Source organism: Saimiri boliviensis, chromosome 5, assembly GCF_048565385.1.
Source record: "Saimiri boliviensis isolate mSaiBol1 chromosome 5, mSaiBol1.pri, whole genome shotgun sequence".
Lineage (NCBI taxonomy): Eukaryota > Metazoa > Chordata > Mammalia > Primates > Cebidae > Saimiri > Saimiri boliviensis.
The window spans coordinates 83,805,564-83,828,719 of NC_133453.1; the positions used below are offsets into that span (position 1 = coordinate 83,805,564).

The window sequence follows — 23,156 nt, forward strand, 5'->3', positions numbered from 1 at the left end:
AGGCGGGTGGATCACGAGGTCGAGAGATCAAGACCATCCTGGTCAACATGGTGAAACCCCGTCTCTACTAAAAATACAAAAAATTAGCTGGGCATGGTGGCGCATGCCTGTAATCCCAGCTACTCAGGAGGCTGAGACAGGAGAATTGCCTGAACCCAGGAGGCGGAGGTTGCGGTGAGCCAAGATTGCGCCATTGCACTCCAGCCTGGGTAACAAGAGCGAAACTCTGTCTCAAAAAAAAAAAAAAAAAAAAAAAAAAGATTTAATAACTGCCCTATTGGACATCATACTTGCATGGAGCCTGTAGCCCCTTTGTTTGCCCAGTTTACCCAAGGCCTATACCCCATTGTATCCAAGAATTAACTACCTTACTTTTGAGTTTACAGGTTCATAGGCAGAAAAGAATTACCTTGTCTCAGGTGAAACATTGGACTTGGACTTTTGGCTTAATGCTAGAATGAATTAAGACTTTGGGGGACTGTTTGAAGGACGTAATTGTGTTTTGAAATGTGAGGACATGAGATTTGGGTAGGGTCAGGGTGGAATAATATTGTTTGGCTCTGTCCTCAACTAAATCTCATCTTGAATTGTAGTTACCATAATCCCCACCTATTGTGGGAGGGATTTGGTGGGAAGTAATTGAATCATGGCGTTGGTTACTTCCATGCTGTTCTCATGATAGTGACTGAGTTCCCACAAGATCGGATGATTTTATAAGGACTTCCCCCCACTTCACTCAACCTTTCTACTTGCTGCCGCCATGTGAAGAAGGATGTGTTTGCTTCCCCTTACACCATAATTGTAAGTTTCCTGAGGCCTCCTTAGCCCTGTAGAACTGTGAGTCAATGAAACCTTTTTCTTTTGTAAATTACCCAGTCTCAGATAGTTCTTCACAGCAGTGTGAGAACAGACTAATACAGTGACTATTTCATTAGATTTTTTATTATAAAGAATAAATTAGGAATGTATGAACTTGTGTAGCCATGTGCCTGGCACACAGAAATTGTTTTTATAAATTTTAGGCAATTTTGTACCTTATAAAAAAATTGTTAATGTAATTTCTTCCTTTGAAAACCTCATATATCATGAAGCTCACTTTTCCCCTTTCTATCTTCTACAACATGACACATAGTCAATAACAATGTGAATTGCAAATAATCTGAATATTTAAAATTATGTAAAAATATATCAAAATTCAAACAAGCTAAAAATATGTAGGAATTTCTTTGAATCCATGTGATTAAATATATTCATTTTTCAAAAGAAAAATATTTTTTGTATATGCTGCATAATCAATGGTTATAATACAAATCAATCATTCTATGTATAAATATTGTCTTCCTAAGTATTTATGGAGATAAGAAATTTACCTTATTCTTGGAAAAGAATATTTCTACAAAACAAAATTTTATTTTTGAAGTGTGTATATTAATATTTAGGCAAATATATCTCTCTACATATTGAAGTTTTAAAATAAAGTATGGTCCTTTAATGCTTTCTTACAAAACTGTCACATTTTCATTATGTTATAACCACAAATTTTCTACAGAATATCTCTGGAAAATCAAGCCACTTTTTAGGTTGAGTGAAAGATGTGCAAAAGTGGGGAAATATTCCTTTGGCCTACTTGAAGTTTTTTGTCTCTGACCATTGTTCTGAGGTTACATGGATTCAAACTTATTGACAAACCCACCCTGGTATTACATTTTCTATGAGATCGTATATTCTACCTGGCCAATGAGATAATCTGAATGTCAAACATGAGTTGCATTTTTGTGATTGACTAAGTGTCCATATGTATTGGAAGGCAGGGTAAGGATAGTGAAGCATTCAGACATCTTTATCTCTAATATATGTAACAGGTAAAGTTGCCTCCTGAATGTCAATGTGTGCCAAATCATAGAAGTTTGTGCAGCAGGCATCTGAGTAGTCCCTATTTTGTAATATGTAGAGTATTCACATTTTTGTTATGATGTTTGTTTTCTTCCAGACCTTGCATATGTAAGGTACAATCCTGCAACCCCTCTGAGAAGCACTGTTTTTTGTTTTATTGAAAAGCAGAACAAATAGTGGCATAAAACCTATATAATTCTCAGGCTTGTAAGTGAAGGCCTCAGGCAAATCATTCTTTGTTTCATCTTGTCGCCCATACTTGCAGGGCAATCTCAGTGTTAACTTGTTCTACACTGAGAGGACATTTTATATGCTGACCTCCCCAAATAATAACTATCAAACATGCTTTATATCTTCTATACCTTACAAATGATTCTTAACCTAGTTTTTGTTTATTGTTTTATTAAGCGAATATTATATAAATATTAAAATGCATGACTTTGTCCATAAAAGATCCATCTTTTAAAACCAGAGTAAGACTGAAAATAATGTTTTACTAACTTGGAAAGTGAAAGTGAAAGTGTTAATAATCCTAGGCTGGAATGGCACTTACCTTAATACTGATGTAGAGGCAGATACCATATTTATCTTAAACTACCCCAGAGCAAAGAACCTGTGAAGAAGACAGTTACCTTCAGAACCATATTTATCATGTAAATAGCTCAGAAAAGGATACTGCCAGTTACATCTTTAAAATACAAAAATGCATGCATTTCACTATTTTGCAAATGCCAGAGAGATGCAGCATCCGTTAGAGTTAACGGTGCGGCACTTTTGTGTTCAGTAGCATGAATCATTAATCATGAGACAGGCCATATTCTTGTACTGCTTCTGCTTTCATTACTTGGCCTAATTAAACAGTTCTCTGAACTGGAATCTCAGATTCCTCTGTTACAGATTATCATTAATTATGGTGAAAGTGCTCAGAGATGTTGGACTCAATTATATTCTACTCAACTCTGGCACCGTGTGATTCATTGCGCAGCCTGCTCTGCAGATGTACTCTTTTCTTATCTCGCACTCCCACTTTTGTAAATTGGGCTCTGGCAGCCAACAAACTAAGAGTTATGTGCTGCGTTTTCATTAAAAACATGTTAGAGAAGCACAGACCAATTAAGGATTCTGTATTTTATAAGGAGTGATGAGATGAACAGTGGATTCTGGGAGAATTAGCTCTGTGAAGAAGCAATCTCAATCTTATTGTATAGCTAAATCTGGTTCCTGTTTTTTTTGTTGTTTGTTTGAGGTTCAGTTGGTTAAGTCTCTGGCTTGGAACTTTTTAAAAAAAAATTAATTAAATTAATTTATTGCGAAATCAATAGAAAGAAACTCAAAATTGTGTTTGGTGCTTGTGTGAGCTACTGGAAAACATTTCCAGTGACATATGCCAAACACATTATAGCTCAAAAGACACTAATTTCATCAATTTTGACATTTTCATGCTATATAATAAAACCTCTTCTATAGCCCTAGGTTTAGGTAGACTGGACTAATATTTTGGCATAGACAAAGCCAGAATATCAGGATTTGCAGGCTTTGGGTAATGTTTAGGATGTGTGTTTGGGGGAAGGGGAGTGTATGATTTGACATATGGCACATGCAGATCAAATTATCCCAAAGTACTTCTACTGCATTTAAAATTTGTTTATTTGTTTAAGGATTCTATTTTTTCCTTTTTTTTCTCTTTCCCTCCCTTGTTCTCTCTCTCTCTACATCTCTTCTTCCCTCACTCCCTTCTTTCTTTCTTTTTTGTCTTTCTCTTCATGGAGAGTCAAAATATTTTTCTTTTGTTTCAAATAATATAGAAACTGTATTTGAGTAATTAAAATGTAGCAAAGCTTATGATAAAATAATGTCTTCTGTTTCTCCATGGGTTACAAAACCATAACAAAAACTTAAATGTTTAAAATCAATAATACTTCAGAATTTCATGAAAAGAAAATATGTTTATTTAATTTAAATGTGAAAAAATACAATAAAAATGAAATTTTAATTGCAGATTATCCATTAAGAAGTTGCACGGCCTTTCATACTTTATGGATCATAATTCAGAGATGTTACAGAAACTAACCTGCAGTGATAAACATGCAGACATATCTGGGAAGAGTTTAAGAAGGTATTCAGTTTTCTCATCCTTCGCTATCATAAATTATAAATTATCATAGAAATATTTGGCATTTAAAACAGCTGTTCTTAAAGTGATATCAATTGTCATTCAATTTACTTTTGCAGTCATTTAAAACAATAAATTATCAAGGTCTTACCTAAAAACCTTTATTTAATAAAAAGTAAGTGTTAAAATAATTTTATAATATGAGAACTTTGTGTTTTATTGATAAGAAGATATAATTATATCATTCAATCATAATTAAAAAAAATGTCAGGGCAGAATGCAATTTCATAATTTCATCTATAGTGACAGAAGAAAGCTTTAGGAGCTTTCCTTATAAACTGATCATTTATTTAAATGCAGCAAATAGATTAAAGTCAATATTTTCTAACTGATAAATTTGTTATTCTTATAACATGTGATAAAAATACTATTTATTCAAAGGAAATATGAGGTTAAGGGTTTTCTCTTTTTTTATTTGATTCCACTTTAAAGATATGGTGACAAATCAAATGGACAAAACTACCACACTTGTCTCCCTTTGTTTCTCATTTGAGAAGCTGACAAAATAGCACTCAAGTAACTCTTATCACAAAGCTATTCTCAGAGGTGAAATATAAACAGCATTGTCTTGGTTCAAGTCAACTCAACTAATCACATGTGTCATCATTATTGCTTGCTGTCTATTTTCACAAGTATAACATCTGTTTATTTTATATTAGAAATTGTCCTGATCTTTATAGGAAACTCACTTTCCTACATCATGAGATATGTACTAGATATATTCATTCATAAGATCAGGCCCCAAAATAAGTGAAGGGTACATCTCTTCTCTTATTTTTATGTTATCTAAAGTCTCTATTTTGATTTTTGCTAAATGAACTTTAATTTTTATATATTTTCATGGACTATGTGTCCATTTTTCCTAAATGCAGGTCAGGAAGAGAATAGAAGTAAAACAATGCGGAGAAAAAAAAGTTCTAGATGTAAGCCTTTTGGCTTAACAGTTTGTAGGTTTTCATATCCTGCAGTAGTTTCAGGTTTTAATATATATGAAAATCAGTGGTCGTGTATCTATGCATATGTGTCGTCTATAATATAATTTTGACAGATGGTGAGCTGGATAAATCTAGTCCCTGACTATAGAAAACCTTGGCTTGACTTGCACTCTACCAAAACTTGTTTTAAAAAGTATTCACATATATTTATTTTTTAAATAAAGATTCATTTTTTGGCCTGCCCTTATTTCTCATTGAGATGCCAGCATCCTCATCTTTGACAGTCCCCTATATGCATTTTACCTGACTTGTAATTTTTTTTTTACAGGATTATTCCATGCATAATGCTGATGACTATACTATTCTACATCTCCTCCTTATTAAAAATAAATATGTTGCCTTGCCCCTGTTTGCACCCTCTAAAATTCTGACAACAATATCTTACTTAAAAACAAATACAAACCTAGAAACCAGGAAGCAGTTTCTCCCACTAGCAGCTCCAGACAGACTGCTCATTGAAAATGTAATACACTGCTGCCATGTCACAGGTCAGCTGGCAAATGGCAATCTGAATTTTAAAAGGAATATGAATAAAATTCTGTTTTATTTTGAAAATGAACTTTCTGCCCTCCATCATGAATCCAATATATGTCTTAATCTTCTATGCTCTTGAAGCCTGCGGCTCCTGGCTGAGTCCTTTGACTCCTGAACCTAATAAGGAAATAGGTTGTTTTCTCATCCTCGTCTCATTTTTAGAAGGGCTGAAACAAACAGTCCCCCATTTCAAATGTAATTGACAAAGCATAAAAACATGTATGTTATATAATTTTAGGTTTACAACCAAGCTCAACACTGGGATGTTTTATTTTTAAATTTGATTAAGATGTTATACCTTTGGAAATGTGCTGTCAAGGTTTGAAATCAAGATTTCCAAGTGTACGATGAATGTTTACCTTAGAACTGTACATGTGAAGCTGATAAAGGATAGAATGGATAATGGTACACTTCAATTGGGAACATTTTCATTTAACCTGGACATTATTTAGAGCTATACAGAGAGATGTATAGACAGAACTTAAAAATATATATTTTTGGCTATTGTTGCTGTTTAAAAATCAGCTGTGTATGTGCTATGTCTATCTCTATGTTTGCTTTTTTCTCCTAAATAGAAGTTAGTTTATGTTATATTTATAAACTTATGGTTTACATATCCATTTAAATTAATGACTTCTAATTAGAAAATGCTTTTCTTTCTAGAAAAATAGGAATTGGATATTTGAGTGTTTGCCCTTTTTTATTTGAAAATTCTATGAATACTATATTGCCATGGCATAATTACTATTGTTCTTTTTTAAATAAAATAATTATAGAAACTACTCTTTAAGAAGAGAAATGGTAGAATTTAAGCACTGAAAATAATTACAATTAGGCATCCTATGTACCTATTGTATCTTATAATTATGTTTTTTGTAGCATCATCACAACTAATCATTCTAAGGACATAAAGGCTTACATTTCAATGTGTATGTGCGTGTTGTCTGTAAAAAGAGAGAGAGGTGCACATGAAGAGTTAAGCAATGAGTTATTTTAATATTGGATTTTGTTTTAACCTAAAAGTAGCTGATTATTGTTTTATGGAAGAGAGTTGGATTTTAAATGTCTGTGTCATTGTATAGCCATTCTAAGCTTAGAGCAATTAGCATTATTTACAATCATGCTTTAATTATTAATGTTAGATACATGGAAAATTTTTAAAAACTTTAAATTGCTATATCTTGTCCCTGTTCCCTTTCCTGATACTCCAATAATGCATAGGCTTCTAGAAAACATGAACTAATATATACTTGATAGAGTCATTCATGAATCAACAAATAATTACTGAATATCCAAACAGTGAATTCATAACTAAGTATATAAAGATAAATAGGACATGGTGTAGCACTAATAAGACAAATGATATAAGAGTTGCCATCAGTGAGACAAGTGAAATGAAAATGGTTGCAAAAGATGAGTTAAAAGCACAGAGGGAGACAGATAACCTGGTGCGGGAAAGAGGAACGTAGGGGAAATATTATGGGAAAAGTGATGCTTCAAAGTATTCTTAAAAGATTATGTGAACTATGGTAGATAAAGGGAAGCTTTAGATTATCTTCCTATGTAGTAAATTTATTTTAATTTTTAATGTGTAAGTAAAAGAAGGGATACACATATGTCAAATAACTGAAAATATGAAATATAGAGTCCATATTGTGGGTAACTTCTTATTAATAATATTCATTTACTGCTCCCTCATCATATAACTGCCATGTAGTTTGGCAGATAATGGTTTTAGGTCCAGGAGCATGTGTTGCTTAGGCTAAGCCAATTAGGGTAGTGTTATTTCTCTAGAGAAGCATTGTTCCAAAAACTTTGGTTTATATAAGTCATCTTATAATGATACATAGACATCTTATCTTGGTTCAAGTATGGGCATATATGACTTTGGTTGACACAATTATACTACAGGATAGTGATTTTCTTTCATACAGATGGGAATAATAAACTGTCTTGTACTAGATATGAAGGTAGCAAAGATGCTATAGCTGTAGACGTGTCCACATTCCAGGAAGGAAGAAATAACAGAACAAAGCAGAATGATACACATGCCAGATATGTGATACATAGCATACATCAATAAAGAACCTTCCCAGAAACCATACCCAGTGAATTGTTTATCTCTTAGTGGCCACAACTGTGTCAAATGCCAAATTTTAGTTGCAAAGGAAGCAGAGAAAATATTTTCACCTAAAACATGGCTCCTCCAAATAAAATGTAGCTTCGTTAGCAAATAAGAAGGTGAGAATTGATATTAGGTAGCCTACTAACCATTTCTAACATACAGTCCTTGACCTCAAAATGTTCAAAGTCTATCATGGAAACATACACATACAAATAATTCAATATGTTTTAAATTCTATTTCTTTTGGGGGGGCAGAGGGAAACATAGTCTCACTCTGTCACCCAGGCTGGAGTGCAGTGGCACGATATCTCGGCTCACTGCAACCTCTGCCTCCCCGCTTCAAGCAATTCTCTGTCTCAGCCTCCCTAGTAGCTGGGATTATAGGCACCCGCCACCACGCCCTGCTAACTTTTGTGTTTTTGGTAGAAATGGGATTTCACCATCTTGGCCCAGCTGCTCTTGAACTCCTGACATGATGTACCCACCTCAGACTCCCAAAATACTGGAATTACAGGCTTGAATCACTGTGCCCAGCCTTTCAATTCTACTTCTACCAACAAGGTATTGCTAAGGAGAGAGCAATCTTTACATGATAAATGTTTACCTGTAAGAAAACAATAGATTCCATTTTCCTATGTAGAAATTCGAGTCAGTTTTAGCTTCAAGACACAACAACTCCAATACTGTAGAAGAGAAAACAAACAAGAAAAAAGAAGTTAATGAATTTTGGAAACCAAGAATGGGCATTATCTGTGGACTGAAACCCTGATGCACTGAGAGAAAACAGCAAAAACAAAACAAAGGTAGAAAGCCAAGGGAATGGTGAATATTTGAGGCTTTTCTCGGAGCACTCTTGGCTACTTCACTAGGAAGATGGGGAAATGTGGTGCCTGACAGCCTCAGTGGCTGAACCTTCTTGGGGCTGTAATGCACACAAGCAAGTCTCTCTAGCCAACTCATGTGGAAAAAACACAGCTGTCTCATCTGCTAAGAGAAGACAAGCAGTCTTCCACCGCTACAGAAGTCTACACACCGTCTTCTGCAGAGTTTGTGCAGCCCATATGAAGCATAGAATTGTCATGTTGAAGAGAATAAGTATATATCACCAAATATCTAATGTCAAATAATGCTTGATAGTAAGTGAAAGTAGCAGCCAACCAAACACAAATAATAGAGTCAACTGAAAAAATGATTTAATAGTGAAATGACACATACATGAAATAAAAAGCAATTATTTTTAAAAATTCACAATTTTAGAAATAAAATATGCCTATTCAAACAACTTTGACTTCAGATAATGTCTAAATAGTAGAATGGATATTGATAAGGAGCTAAGAAAATCTTCCTGCACAACATAAAAAAGTAAAGAGATGTAAAATATGAAATAAAAATGAAGAGACATGGAGAATATATTAAGACTTTCCAATATATACCTAAAAGTAGTTCCAAAATCAGTGAGTTAAAAGAATAAAAGGGAAAAGAAAAAAAGAGTCCCTAACACTTTCTCCAAAACTTAATAGAACTGTTATTGTAAATTATTTTACTAAGAATTGAACAGATCATTTTTCATACTTGTTTATATTCAACAAACTAGGAATAAGGCTAGCCTCAAAGTTATAAAACAATAGAAAGTTACTTTAAATCTAGAGTGTTTTTCCTATCTTTATCACCATGCATGGACCCTGTTTCTCTAGTTCTAATGCAAGAACTCAGAAATTTCACCTGTTAAACTCATTAATAGAGAATGTACTTCAGTAAAATAAAGAAAAGGGGATTCAGAATAAAATTTTGTTTCAAGAAGCACTAAAAAGCACATACATCTATCAGACGAGATCTGGTGCATTCAGGTTGGTATGGCAGTAGACAATACACATATCAATTAAACATAATGTTAGATATAAATAAATACTGATACTATTAAATAATTACTTAAACAGCTATTTGGAATGTTATTTCAGATTATAGCAGCATGTATAGTGACCAGAGAGTGATTAGGGTTAAAAGCCAAGCAAAATACAAATGTACAAAGATTTTTGTCTTCAGTGAAGTGTGTGCAGGGGTGGAGAGTATTTTCACAGGCAAAGGGACAGGCAGAGATTTCTTAGAACACTAAAACCATAGGCATCATGGAAATATGATAAATTCACTTCGTTGACACTAAATACAGCTGTTCTTTAAAAGACAGTGTTGTGAAAAAAGAAAGGCAGTTAATAGAAACTACCTGCAAAAGTTGTGTTAAAGAACTAACTAGAATATGTAAAAAAAAAAAATGCTTACAAGTCAACAATAATAAAAAATAAGCAAATGAAGATGGATCAAATGTTTTAATGAGCACGTCACCAAACAAAAGACGTTTGACTGATCAAAAAACAAATGCAAAAGCTCTTACCATCAATATTCATTAATAAATGGGATATAAATTGAAGGCATAAGCAATTGAAAGCACAATGAGATACTACCATTTATGCCTTGATAAGGGGATAAAATTTAACAGCTTGACAACAGCAAATGATGGCAAAGATGTGAAACTGGTATATTACTGGTTCTAATGCAAAATCATACAATCTGGAAGTTACTTGGCTAAAACTAGAATATATATATATATATATATATTTGCTGCTAATGTAAAAGGGGTTGATTTCTTCATTCGATTCTCAGCTTGGTTGCTCTTGGTGTATAGCAGAGCTACTGATTTGTGTACATTAATTTTTGTATTCTGAAGCTTTGCTGAATTCATTTATAAATTCTAGGAGCTTTTTGGAGGTGTCTTTAGGGTTTTCTGGGTCAACAATCATATCATCAGCAAACAGGGACAATTTAACTTCCCCTTTTCTGATTTGGATTCCCTTTATTTCCTTCCCTTGTCTGATTGATCTGGCTGGGACTTCCAGTACTATACTGAATAAAAGTGGTGAAAGTGGGTATCCTTGTCTTGTTCCAGTTCTCAGAGGAAATGCTTTCAACTTTTGCCCATTCAGTATTATGTTGGCTCTAGGTTTGTCATAGATGGCTTTTATTATATTAAGGTATGTCCCTTGTATGATGATTTTGCTGAAGGTTTTAATCACGATGCTGGGTTTTGTCAAATGCTTTTTCTGCATCTATTGAGATGATCAAATAATTGCGTTTTTAATTCTTTTTATGTGGTGCATCATATTTATTGACTTGCGTATGTGAAACCATCACTACATACCTAGTATGGGGCAATATGATTGCACAGAAAATCTCAAGGAATCTATAAAATTATTGTATAACTAATGAAAGAGTTGGACAAAGCCATAAGATACAAGGCCAACAGGCAAAAACACAGTTGTTTTTCTATATAGTACTGATATAGTTGGACATATTTTTAAAATACATTTACATTAGCTCCAAAATCATGAAATGTATAGCTACAAATCTCATAAATCTTGGACAGAATCTATATACTGAAAACCACAAAATGCCCATAAAAGAAATCAAAGAAGATATAAATAATTGGAGAGACATACAGTGTTCATGAATTGGAAAACTACTAGAAAAGTCAGCTATCTATAAATTCACAAAAAGATTCAAAACAATGTCTATCAAAATTCCAGCAAAATATTTTGGAGATATACAAAAGGTTGCTTTAACACTTACATGGCAAGGTAAAGGAACTAGAATAGCTAAAAATTTAAAAAAAAAAATAATGATGAACGGGTTATTACTCACTCTGATTTCAAATTTCTTATTACAGAGCTGTAGTAATCATACTGTGTGGTATTTGTAGAGAGATAGATTTATAAATCAGTGGAACAGAATAGAGAACCTAGATAATAACCCCATACAAATACAGACAACCGGTATTTGACAAAAGTGTGAAAGGGTTCAATGGAAGAAAGTCTTTTCAACAAATAGTGCTGGAACAATTTGATACCTACAGACAAAAATTAAAACAAACAAACAAACAAACAAACAAAAAAAACCTTGAACTGAATCTCATGCCTTATGTAAAAATAATAATAATAATAATAATAATAATAATAACTCAAAATGGATTTCAACTTAACTGTAAAACATAAAGCTGGAAAACTTTTTTAAAATGCCATAGGAAAATACCTTTGAGACCTAGGTTGCTAAAGAGTTCTTGAATACCTTTTAGATCTTGGGCTTGCAAAATAATTGTCTATAAAAGAAAAAAAAAATCAAGCAATTGTCTTTACTAAGATTGAAATCCTTTTCTCTGTGAAAGACATACTCCGTTCAGAGGTGGAAAATACAAGCAACAATGGGAGAAAATATTTGAAAACCACATATATATCAAAGTTCTCATATCCAGAATATGCAATCAAGTATCAAAACTCAGCAGAAAGAGAATAAACAACTAACTTTCAAAAACTGACAAACAACAAATAGTTACTTTCTCATGTAATACATAGAAGACAAGTAAGCACATGAAAAATTTTATATTATTTGCCATTTGTGGAATGCAAAGTGAAACCATGATGGGGTAGCACTAGACATGTAGCAAAATGGCTAAAACTTTTATAAAGAAAATACTAAAAAAAAATGATAACAATAAATAACAGAAATGGTGATTCATTGCTGGTGGAAATGTCAAATGGTTCAGTTAGAAAAACAGTGTAACAAATTCTTGTAAAGTTAAATCTGCTATTAACTTGTAATAGTCCCACTACTAAATATTTACCCCAAAGTAAGGAAAACTATGTTCTCATCAAAATCTGTACATGAATATGTATTGCAGCACTATACATATTCTTCCAAACTGTAAATGACCTAAATGTCTTTTAGAAAGTGATTGGATAAACAAACTCTGTCGCATCCATAAAATGGGATAGTAATAAAAAGGAATGAGTTAGCTAGATAATCAAAGTTAACATCAATAGTATTAAGTCATGATAGTATGTATTCTTGATGTGATGTGATAGAAATGACAAAGGTGGGCTTCTGTGATCTTCCTCCCCAAAACTCATAATCTCAATGTAATTATGAGAAAAGCATCAGATAAATTCTAATTGAGGAACATTCTACAAAGTGCCTCATCAGTACTCCTCAAAACTGTCAAAATCTTCAAAAATAAGGACAATCTGAGAAAACGTCACAGACAAGGGGAACCTAAGAAGACATTACAATTAAACATAATTTAGTATCATGAATGCGACCTTGGAATAGAAAAACAATGTTAGATCAAAATGAAGGAAGCATGGATGATGTACGGACTTTAAATACTGGTTCCTTAACAGTGGCAAATATACTATATGAATACAAGATATTAATAACAGGTGAAACTGTGAGTGCTATGGAAACACTGTATACTATATTCATATTTTTCTGTAAATATTTAACTGTCTTAAAATGAAGAGTTCATTAAAATATTTTTAAATGCATAGAAAGAAACCTTATAATTAAAACCATACATAAAAGAAAGTTTTTAAAAATATGAAGTAAACTATTGACATTTACCACAACTTGGGTGAATCTCAGAGACATTACTCTGAGTGAGAGAAATGAGTCTCAAAAGGTTACTTACTGTATGGCTTCACTTACGTTCTCAAAAAGACTGTAGTGATGGAGAGTGCATTAGTAATAGTCAGGGGCGAGATACTTAAAGGAATTTGATTGCAAAGTGACGGCAACAGGAAATTTTATGTAGAAAATTATTCAATTTCTTTCTTTGATGTAATGGTTACTAAAATCTAGACGTGTTAAAATTCAAATAATGTACCTCAAAAAGATAATTTTATGTTGATTAAAGATAAACAAATTAAAAAATAAAGAAGCAAGTTACAGAAATGTACATATGGTATAATTCTTTGAGGAAGAGGAGGGGCAAGAAAACAAGTACGTAGAGCTCTGTGGGCTTCTATATATATAGCAGTCATCTGTAAGAGTAAAGAACCCACTAAACGTAGTAATTTGGGGCAAGCTGGAAAAAAAACTTTTTATTGTTTTCCTTTAAATATTTTTGAGTTGGTTATTTATTTTAAAAGTAAATGTAAAGAAAAAAAATTTTAAATGTATACCCAATGATTTTTACAGGAATAGGCATAGCTTTTTCTTTGTAACAACCAAAATCTAGAAGCAAATCAAATGTACATGCAAAGAAGAGTGAATATACAAATTGTGACATTGCCATGTAAGATATTACTTGGCTTAAAAAGTAATACAGATGAATCTCAAAGGCATTGTGCTACACAAATCGACTCAGTCATCAAAGAGTACATACTACATAATTCTATGTATATCAAATTGTAGAGGAGGCAAATACCTAGTGGGGGAAAAAAAACCAACAGATTACAGATTATCTGGAATTGTAACATCTGGGGATTGTAACATCTGGGGGAGGAGATGACCACGCAGGGGCTTGATGAAACTTTTTGGGATGATAAAGATGTTCTATATCTTAATTGTGTCAGTGGTTAAATAAGTGAATATATTTGTTAAAATTTACCACTTACTGCATTTCATTGTATGCAAATTATACCTCTAGGTTCATTTTTTAAAAAGAATATACCTTATTTAACATGGTAATTTTTTAAAAATAGGGCTATTCAAAGGGGAACAGGAAAATGGTTTAGAGGAATTGGAAATGGGGCAATGAGGAATGGGAAAATGATTTGGTTAAATTGTTGTGATTTTATTTTCTTTTAGTTTCCTGCACCCTACCAATAAGCTTCTTCCAATTTTTAAAAGCCTGGTTGACAAGCTGAATCTTGAATGTAAACAACAGATATTAGCTTTAGAAATTATGCATAATTATAAATGTAAAGCCACGATGTAATTATTATCTGTTACTTTTCAGCATGAGAAAAGTTAATAACATTTTTCAGAATATGAGCAAGATACCTGTGAGCAAATAGAATGAGAATTATTATTCATTTGACAAAGAACAAAACTGACGGGATTAGGGTCTCTAGAGAGCATGGTCCATGACGATGTCTGGTGGCAAAGAAGAGGCACCACCATTACTAGTACTATATTTTTTTCTCTTTTCTTACAAAGTTTATGAGAGAACTCATATGTCCTCCTTCGTAATCCTTTTAAATTTTTGTAAACTGATTGGTATGGAATAACATATAATTGTGGTTTAATTTATATGTTCCTGATTAATAGTGAAGTTAAACATCTTATTTTGTATTAACTGACCATTTGGGTTTCAACTTATGTGACTTTCCAGTCAAATCTTTGTCACTTATTTTACTTGGTTGTTTTTTTTTCTCTTATTCTATGTATGTGAGCGTCATAATACGAATCCTTTGAAAGTTTCATGTGATACACAGATCTCTTCTTGTGGCTTGTATATTTCTCTCTTTGTCTTTTCTTTAGGTTTGCTTTTTAAAATTTTCAGTCTTAGATGACTAGTTCATCTAGAACTTACTTTTAAAAATATTTTAAGGTGAAAATATTCTTCATTCCATTTGGCTGGTAGAATCAAAGAATTGTTCTGTCAACTTTATTGAATAATTCATCTGTCCCACGGATTTAAAATGTCTTCATTTGCATATATCAAATTTCTATATATGTATGGGTCTGAATCACTGGTTTGTTTATCTTTTTACTGATGATGAAATACCAAAATTTCATTAGCATTATACTTAGTCTTCTCAATTGTAGAACAGTCCCCCAATCTTGTGCCTCCTTTTCAGATTCACTATGCCTATTCTTGAATATATGATCAGCTTAAGAACTTTTGTAAAATGACTTTTTATGATTTTATTTGAAATTGCAATTAACTGTGGGAGAATTTTCACGATATGGTATTGAATTTTCCCATTCATAAACTTGGTATGTATACTTACTTACATGTTACCTTCTGTGTCCAAATTTTATAATATTCACTGATGTTAGAATCTTATAGATTCTGTTAATTTTCTAAGATGATCTATTTATTAAATTATAGTTAAAGTTTCTAATAATCTTTTACTGATATAGAAATATACTCTCAAATTGAAATAACTTACAATGTCTACTAATATTTCTATAGATATGTCTGGACTTTTGAGTAGACAATCCCTTGCTTATAAACATTCCTTTCTGTTTCTTGTTTAATTTATACATTTTAAGCTTATTTCATAGTTTAGAATATCTAATGTAATACTGAATAGAAGTATGACAGAAGACATCATTGCCTTGTATATGGATTTAAAGAAAACTATCACATTTGCTTTGAAAAACAATGTTTGTGTAAGTTTATGATAAATAACATTTAGGAGGAAAAACATTTTTCTATATCTAGTGTTATGAAATGTAACTGTTATTTAATGGTTTATTCTTTATTGAAATTATCTAATTATTTTTATTTCTACTTTAATATTTAACATGTTGGTTAAAATAGATTTTTAAATATTAAATCAACTTTAAACATTATGATTTGGTATTTTTTAAAGATTATTTTACTATGTTTACATGTAAAATCAGTTTTAATGAGCTTTCTTCATATACTTCTTGCATTATCTGCTATAAAAACTTATGCTATCCTTATAAAACGATTTGGTGAGCATTGATTTTTTTTTCTCTAAAGAATTTTTTATAATATTGAGCTTTATGTTGCTTAAATGCAAGATACAATATATTTACAGAACATGTATGGGGATGCCTATTTTTGGGTGAGGGACAAGGCATAAATTTTGCAGATATAGGTATACAGAGATACTATTTTATCATGAACAGGGTGGGTAAGTTACAGTTTTTAGAAACTATCTAGATTTTATATGTTTTTATATAAATATATAGGATTTTAGCTATTTTTTAAAACTGGCTACATTGCACACATTTGACATGTACCATTTTCATTGTTGTACAATTCTAAATGTTTCCTAGGTTTCATTACAATTTCTCAAGTAATACACTGTTTACTTATAGTAGTTTAAAATTTAGGCTCTTTTGTTACTTATCTCTACCTTAGTTATTTCCAGCTTAGAAAACCTATTTTATTCAACAATTACTCCCACACACCTGTTTTTGTGAAAATAGTTATGTTGTGGCTTGGTATGTGATCAGGTTTCAAAAGTCTACCACTGTGTGCTAGAAAAATCAAATTCTCTACATAATGACTATAGGTATTATACATGTTTATAAGAACTTAATATTTGTTCAACATATTGATAAAATAATCTGTATTTTTACTGATTTTTTTCTACTTGATTTAATAATAACTAAAATAGGTATATTAAAATCTGTAAAAGTGTATATGTCAATTTCTCCTGATAATTATACTAATTAATTCTCTGTTTGAATTCAGAACTATGTTAAATGAAGCAAAAATTGGGAATTGTATTTATTTTCTTCTTATTAATGTTTGTTTATTTTTAAACTATTAGAACTATAACAGTTTTACTCATGTTAACTAGGATTATTATTAAAACTACCTTTTAAATACCAAGTTCAGTGAAATTGCATTTGTTGTATTTACTGATTTTTATTATTTATATCATATTATTTGGCTATTTACTTTTGTTTTCTTTTTCCACCATTTTAAAAATAATCTTCAACTTGTCAAATTTCATCTATTCTACATTTTACCTCTAGTACCAAGAAAGTTAAGCATTAAACTCTTAACTTATATACTTAACAAAGTCTAATGTTAGTAATTGTTTCTGCCATTCTCACAAAAATATCCACATTTTTAAAATTCAAAAAGTTTTACTTTTTATATTTGTTATTTTTGATCAATATAATATTCACTATTGTTATAACAATTATTTCATAGTGTCAGAAATTAGTTTATCCACTGCTTATATATATATATGTATATATATATATATGTGTATATATATATATATATGTGTATATATATATATATATATATATAAAATACGTTTGTCTGTGCTTTATATATTATATATTTAATTTCTTTTTCCTTCCTGTAATTTTTTTCTTTCTGATTTATATCATATTGCCATTCTTTTGGAACTGGCATGTAAGTATTATTCTGTTCCCATCTCATTTTCATTCTTTAAAAACAAATATTTGGTTTTATTACTTGCAAAAATTTGTATATATGTAGGGTAAAAGCATGATGTGCCAATAAAGGGATATATTATGGAATGTGTAAATCAAGTTTATTAACATATTTATTGTCTCCATAGTTATCTTTTTTGTGATGAGAACATGCAAAATCTACTGTCTTAACAATTTTCAGTTATATATAATGCATTGTGTTTTTTTATTGCATTTTAGGTTTTGAGGTACATGTGAAGAACATGTAAGATTGTTGCATAGGTACACACATGGCAGTGTAATTTGCTGCCTTCTTCCCTATCACCTATATCTGGCATTTCTCCCCATGCTATCTCTCCCCAACTCCCCATCCCCTGCTGTCCCTCCCCCATTTCCCCCCAACAGACCTCAGTGTGTAGTGCTGCCCTCCCTGTGTCCATGTGTTCTCATTGTTCAACACCCACCTATGAGTGAGAACATGCAGTGTTTGATTTTCTGCTCTTGTGTAAGTTTGCTGAGAATGATGGTTTCCAGGTTCATCCATGTCCCTGCAAAGGACACAAACTCATCATTTTTGATGGCTGCATAGTATTCCATGGTGTATATGTGCCACATTTTCCCTGTCCAGTCTATCATGGATGGGCATTTGGATTCCAGGTCTTTGCTATTGTAAAGAGTGCTGCAATGAACATTCGTGTGCATGTGTCCTTATAGTAGAATGATTTATAGTCGTTTGGATATATACCCAGTAATGGGATTGCTGGGTCAAATGGTATTTCTGCCTCTAGGTCTTTGAAGAATTGCTACACTATCTTCCACAGTGGTTGAACTAATTTATATTCCTACCAACAGTATAAAAGCATTTATTTTTCTCTACAACAGCACCAGCATGTGCTGTTTTTTGACTTTTTAATAATAGCCATTCTGATTGGTGTGAGATTTCCATCTTATTGTGTTTTTTTATTTGCATTTCTCTAATGATCAGTGATGATGAGATTTTTTTTTTCATGTTTTTTGGCTGCATGTGTGTCTTCTGAGAAGTGTCTCTTCATGTCCTTTATCCACTTTTTTAAAAAGTTGTTTATTTTTTGCTTGTAAATTTGTTTAAGTTCCTTGTAGATTCTAGACGTCAGATGCACAGTCTGCAAATATTTTCTCCCACTCTGTAGGTTGTCTGTATGCTTTGATGATAGTTTCTTTTGCTGCGCAGAAGCTCTTTAGTTTAATTAGATCCCATTTGTCGAGTTTTACTTTTGTTGCGATTGCTTCTGGCATCTTTGTCACAAAATCTTTGCCCATGATTATGCCCTTAATGGTATTGCCTAGGTTTTCTTCAAGAATCCTTATAGTTTGGGGATTTAAATTTAAGTCTTTAGTGCACCATGAGTTAATTTTTGTGTGTGGTGTAAAAAATAGGGTCAAATTTTAATTTTCTACATATGGTTAGCCAGTTCTTTCAGCTCCATTGATTAAGTAGGGAATCCTTTCAGAATAAAATATCTCAGAATGCCACTAATAAGGGAAGTGAAGGACCTTTTCAAGGAGAACTACAAATCACTCTTCAAGAAATCAGAGGGGACACAAACAAATGGAAAAACATTCCATGCTCATGGATAGGAAGAATGAATATTGTGAAAATGGCCATACTGCCTAAAGCAATTTATAGATTTAATGCTATTCCCGTTTAACTGCCATTGACATTCTTCAAAATTAGAAAAACTATTTTAAAATTTAAACTATTTTAAAATAAAGCCTGAATAACCAAGAAAATCTGAAGCAAAAAGAACAAAGCTGGAGGTATTATGCTACCAATTTCAAACTTTACTACCAGGCTACAGTAACCAAAATACCATTGTACTAGTGCAGGAACAGACACATAGATCAATGGAACAGAATAAAGACCCCAGAAATAGGATCACACACCATCTGATCTTTGAGAAAGTAATACATTTCTATGAACACTAATACCTGAAAATTGTTCTTGGCTTGTTTGCAATTTTTCTCTACAATGCTTACATTTTCCTTGAAGTTCTTTAAGCAAAACAACTGGGTGGTATTTTACTTGCAACCACCTAATTCATAACTAAGGCTAATCTGTAATTTTTGAAAATTATCAGATATAAGTATTAACAAAAAGAATCATCTAAATATCAAAAGACAAAAACAGACAACTAAGACATTCTCTAAATTTCAAGACTAATTTGAACTATCGCCAACTGTGTACTATATACAGGAGTCACAAGTGTGTTGTAAGATGATATGGTAATGGCAGTTTCAAGGAAAATCATCTAGCCATGATTAAGCAGAAAGATAATTAGTATAATTTCTATTTTAAATTTTTTTGGCCACTGTAGACATTAGACAATACATACATAAGAATACAAACAGGGATCAATTTAAGTAATCTAAGCAAATAAAGAATATATAAAATGAGGATGAAGAAATAACTAAAAATAAGAACAAAAGGAAAGAATTATAAAATGATAATTTGTAAAACACTTAGAAATAAACTTGAAAACAGGTGAAATAAATGAGCCTTTAGCAAAATATAAACAAATTTCTAATAGACCAATATACTAAGATAATCAGAAAACATTATCAAACCACTCCCTATAAAAAATAAACCAGGTCTGGCTTATAAGTGAATAAACAAATTCAAATGCTATTTAAATGTATCTAAGATATAACTTTAAGAACAAAACTTTAAAATTGTTTTTTTGACTATCATAGCGCTGATAGAAAAATTGGATAAAGACACAAAAGTCAAACCAGCAAACCAATACACAAATATTACTTATTAAAATGATATCAAATTGCAAAAAAGTACTTTCTGTTGATCAGATCTAAAAATAATTCAAAATTTTTTTAAAAAGTTTAAGCAAATTATTTAAGCTTATGCAGAAATACATTCTGTGTGCAGATGAACTTCATTTAAGATATATAAAGATTATATCTTTTCAGAAAACATATTAAAAATATACAGTAACTAAAATATAAGCAAAGACACTTATCAAGATCGAAATTTGTTACTGATAAGAGCAAATAAATATTTAGTTACTCTGTTCCTCTCACATTCTGTGAGGTGTGTGGGTTGCTGTATGGGTGGACTCTGTGAGCTCTACTAGGCAATGCTGAGCTGGGTTAAGCTGACTGGGTTTTCTAACTGGATTCAGGCTGAAGAATTAACCTATCTGGAGCATGCAGCTCCTATGGTCAAAGGATCAGGGTTAGGAAAACAACATAAACCCATTAAAAATGTGTGTACCCATGTATCATTGATCCAATCAAGTCTCATAGACCAGCTTAAAGTCAATGGAGTGTAAAATTCATGGAAAAGGTGAGGAGAAAAATATAATCAAAAAAACTATAAAATCTATCTCTTAAAATAAATGAACAAAAATAAATAAAAACCCTTAATGTTACATGAGGATAGATATCTTCATAGTAAAAAATTGATATCTATATCTTCATAGAATAATATAACATAGATTGAACTATCACAAACCAATGCCAACATAAAGCCTAACAGTTTAAACATATTTCATTAAAGTGATAGAAATGAAACAGATCTTTACTTTACCAGTATTATTGAACAATATTCTGGAAATTCTAGCCAGTGCAATTAGAGAAAAGAAGAAAATGCATGGCATAAAAAATTGAAAGGATAATAAAAATTTAGCATTTTTTGCAGATATTACAACTTTATATGCAAGAAAATTCAAGAGAATATGCCACAATATACAAAAAATAAAAGTGCAGTAAAGTGGATGGTTAGCCAACTAACATAAACAGCAGCTTTCTGTATACAAACAGTGACGGGTTAAGATATAGAGAAAGAAAAAGTTCTATTGTTAGTTGTGTTAGCAACAATGATAATCATAATCAAGAGTATACCTAATAGAAATGTACTGACTTTTGTAAAAAACAAACTTGCAAATCTATGATATATTGCATGACAAACATATAACTGGGAGATACCAATAATCTTGTATTAATAGTAAAATAAAAAATATATTCTTTGATTAAAAACTGTATTTTTAGAATTCTCTGTAAATTAAATTTGTAAATTCTATTCGATACTAATGAAAACTCCATTAGCCTTTTTACTTTTTACTTGGGGGTGACCCTTGAAAAAATAACACTGGGATTCATCTAGAGAAAAAATATATGACAATATCAAGGACATTTCAGAAAAAGATTAGTAATGTGACCCTTAACAGATACTAAAATGGCCACTAATGAGGGACTGCTTAGATAAATTATGGTTATTTTGTATAATCATTAATGTAAAGTTATTAAAAACAAAGATATAAATGTATCCTATGCAGACTTTTAGGACATATTATTTAAAATACATAAAAATATTAAATAAGAATATAAATTTAAAAACATACATATCAGATGTTTTGAAAGAATATACATGAAACTACTAAGTGGTTACATATTCAGAGGCAGTAGTGGTTTTCCAGTAGGAAGAAAACTTCTACTTTTAATTGCCTGATTGCTTTTTTATCATATGCATGTATTACTTTAGTTGTTGTTCTTAATTTGATCCTCAAAAAGCTTCTCAGTGCTGATGAGTTATGATGTATCCAGGAATTGAAATGACAGTTATATCCATAACAAATCATATATTTAAACATTATTGAACAAAATATATTCAAATCATTTAAATAATTTATTTCTTTAATGTATGTACTATACTATTAATATTAAGGTATATTTCATTTATCCCTGAAGCATATATTTAGCATAAATTTCTCTTATCTTAATTGTTATAATATTTGACAATAGCTGAAAAGTATTTGATGTTTCCATTACTTTTTAGAGTTTTTACTGTTAACTTGCCATGTGAATGTATTACCATTCAAAGGAGCTAGTTAATAATATCTGGAATATTCTAATATAATAAAGAGCTCAGTTACCATCATTCTTTTCAGACACAAGATTAAAGAACATTGACTGAAGAGTATCATGATAGAGTGTTCAATAAATCTACCATTTTCTTGAGTGGCCTGCTGGATAATTGTAGTTTCTCATAAAGCAACAATCCAAGAATTCTTTAACCCTCATTTTTTGCTGGTGTTTCAAAATTTCAAACTAAAAGAGTCCAAGCTATTGTGATTTCAAAAATGAACATTTCAGTATCTGAAATAACTGAAATAACTCCCCAAAACATATAGAAACAGTGAAGGCTAAATGCAAAGGAAATATACCATCTTACCTTAGTTGCAACCAGATCGCTAAAACAACTTTGCCCAAGAATCTGGCCCTATGGAAACATATTTGATGTTGAAACAAGGTCTCTTTGCTAGTTATTTCATTGCATGTCCATCTGCTATGTTGAAATTGTGCCAGCTCACAAACTGGTCTGCTATTTTCAGTAAAGCATGTGCCAAAGCAGCACATGGTTTAGACTGGCAGATTACATAAGGCTGCGAGTATCCACTATAATAAAAATTTAGTCTTTTGCCCAGTATGTTTGATCCTTAAATTGCTCACTGCATGCTCATTA

At 31.5% G+C, this 23,156-nt stretch overlaps 1 long non-coding RNA gene across 1 annotated transcript; it reads right to left on the reverse strand.

Moving 5' to 3' along the window:
* Positions 1–1,429: 1,429 nt before the first annotated feature.
* LOC141584464 (uncharacterized) lies at positions 1,430–22,930 on the reverse strand. Its single transcript, XR_012517521.1, has 3 exons — positions 22,866–22,930; positions 8,325–8,403; positions 1,430–2,506 (listed from the first exon to the last, which is right to left on the reverse strand). It is a non-coding gene; the product is annotated as an uncharacterized LOC141584464 (long non-coding RNA).
* Positions 22,931–23,156: the final 226 nt, after the last annotated feature.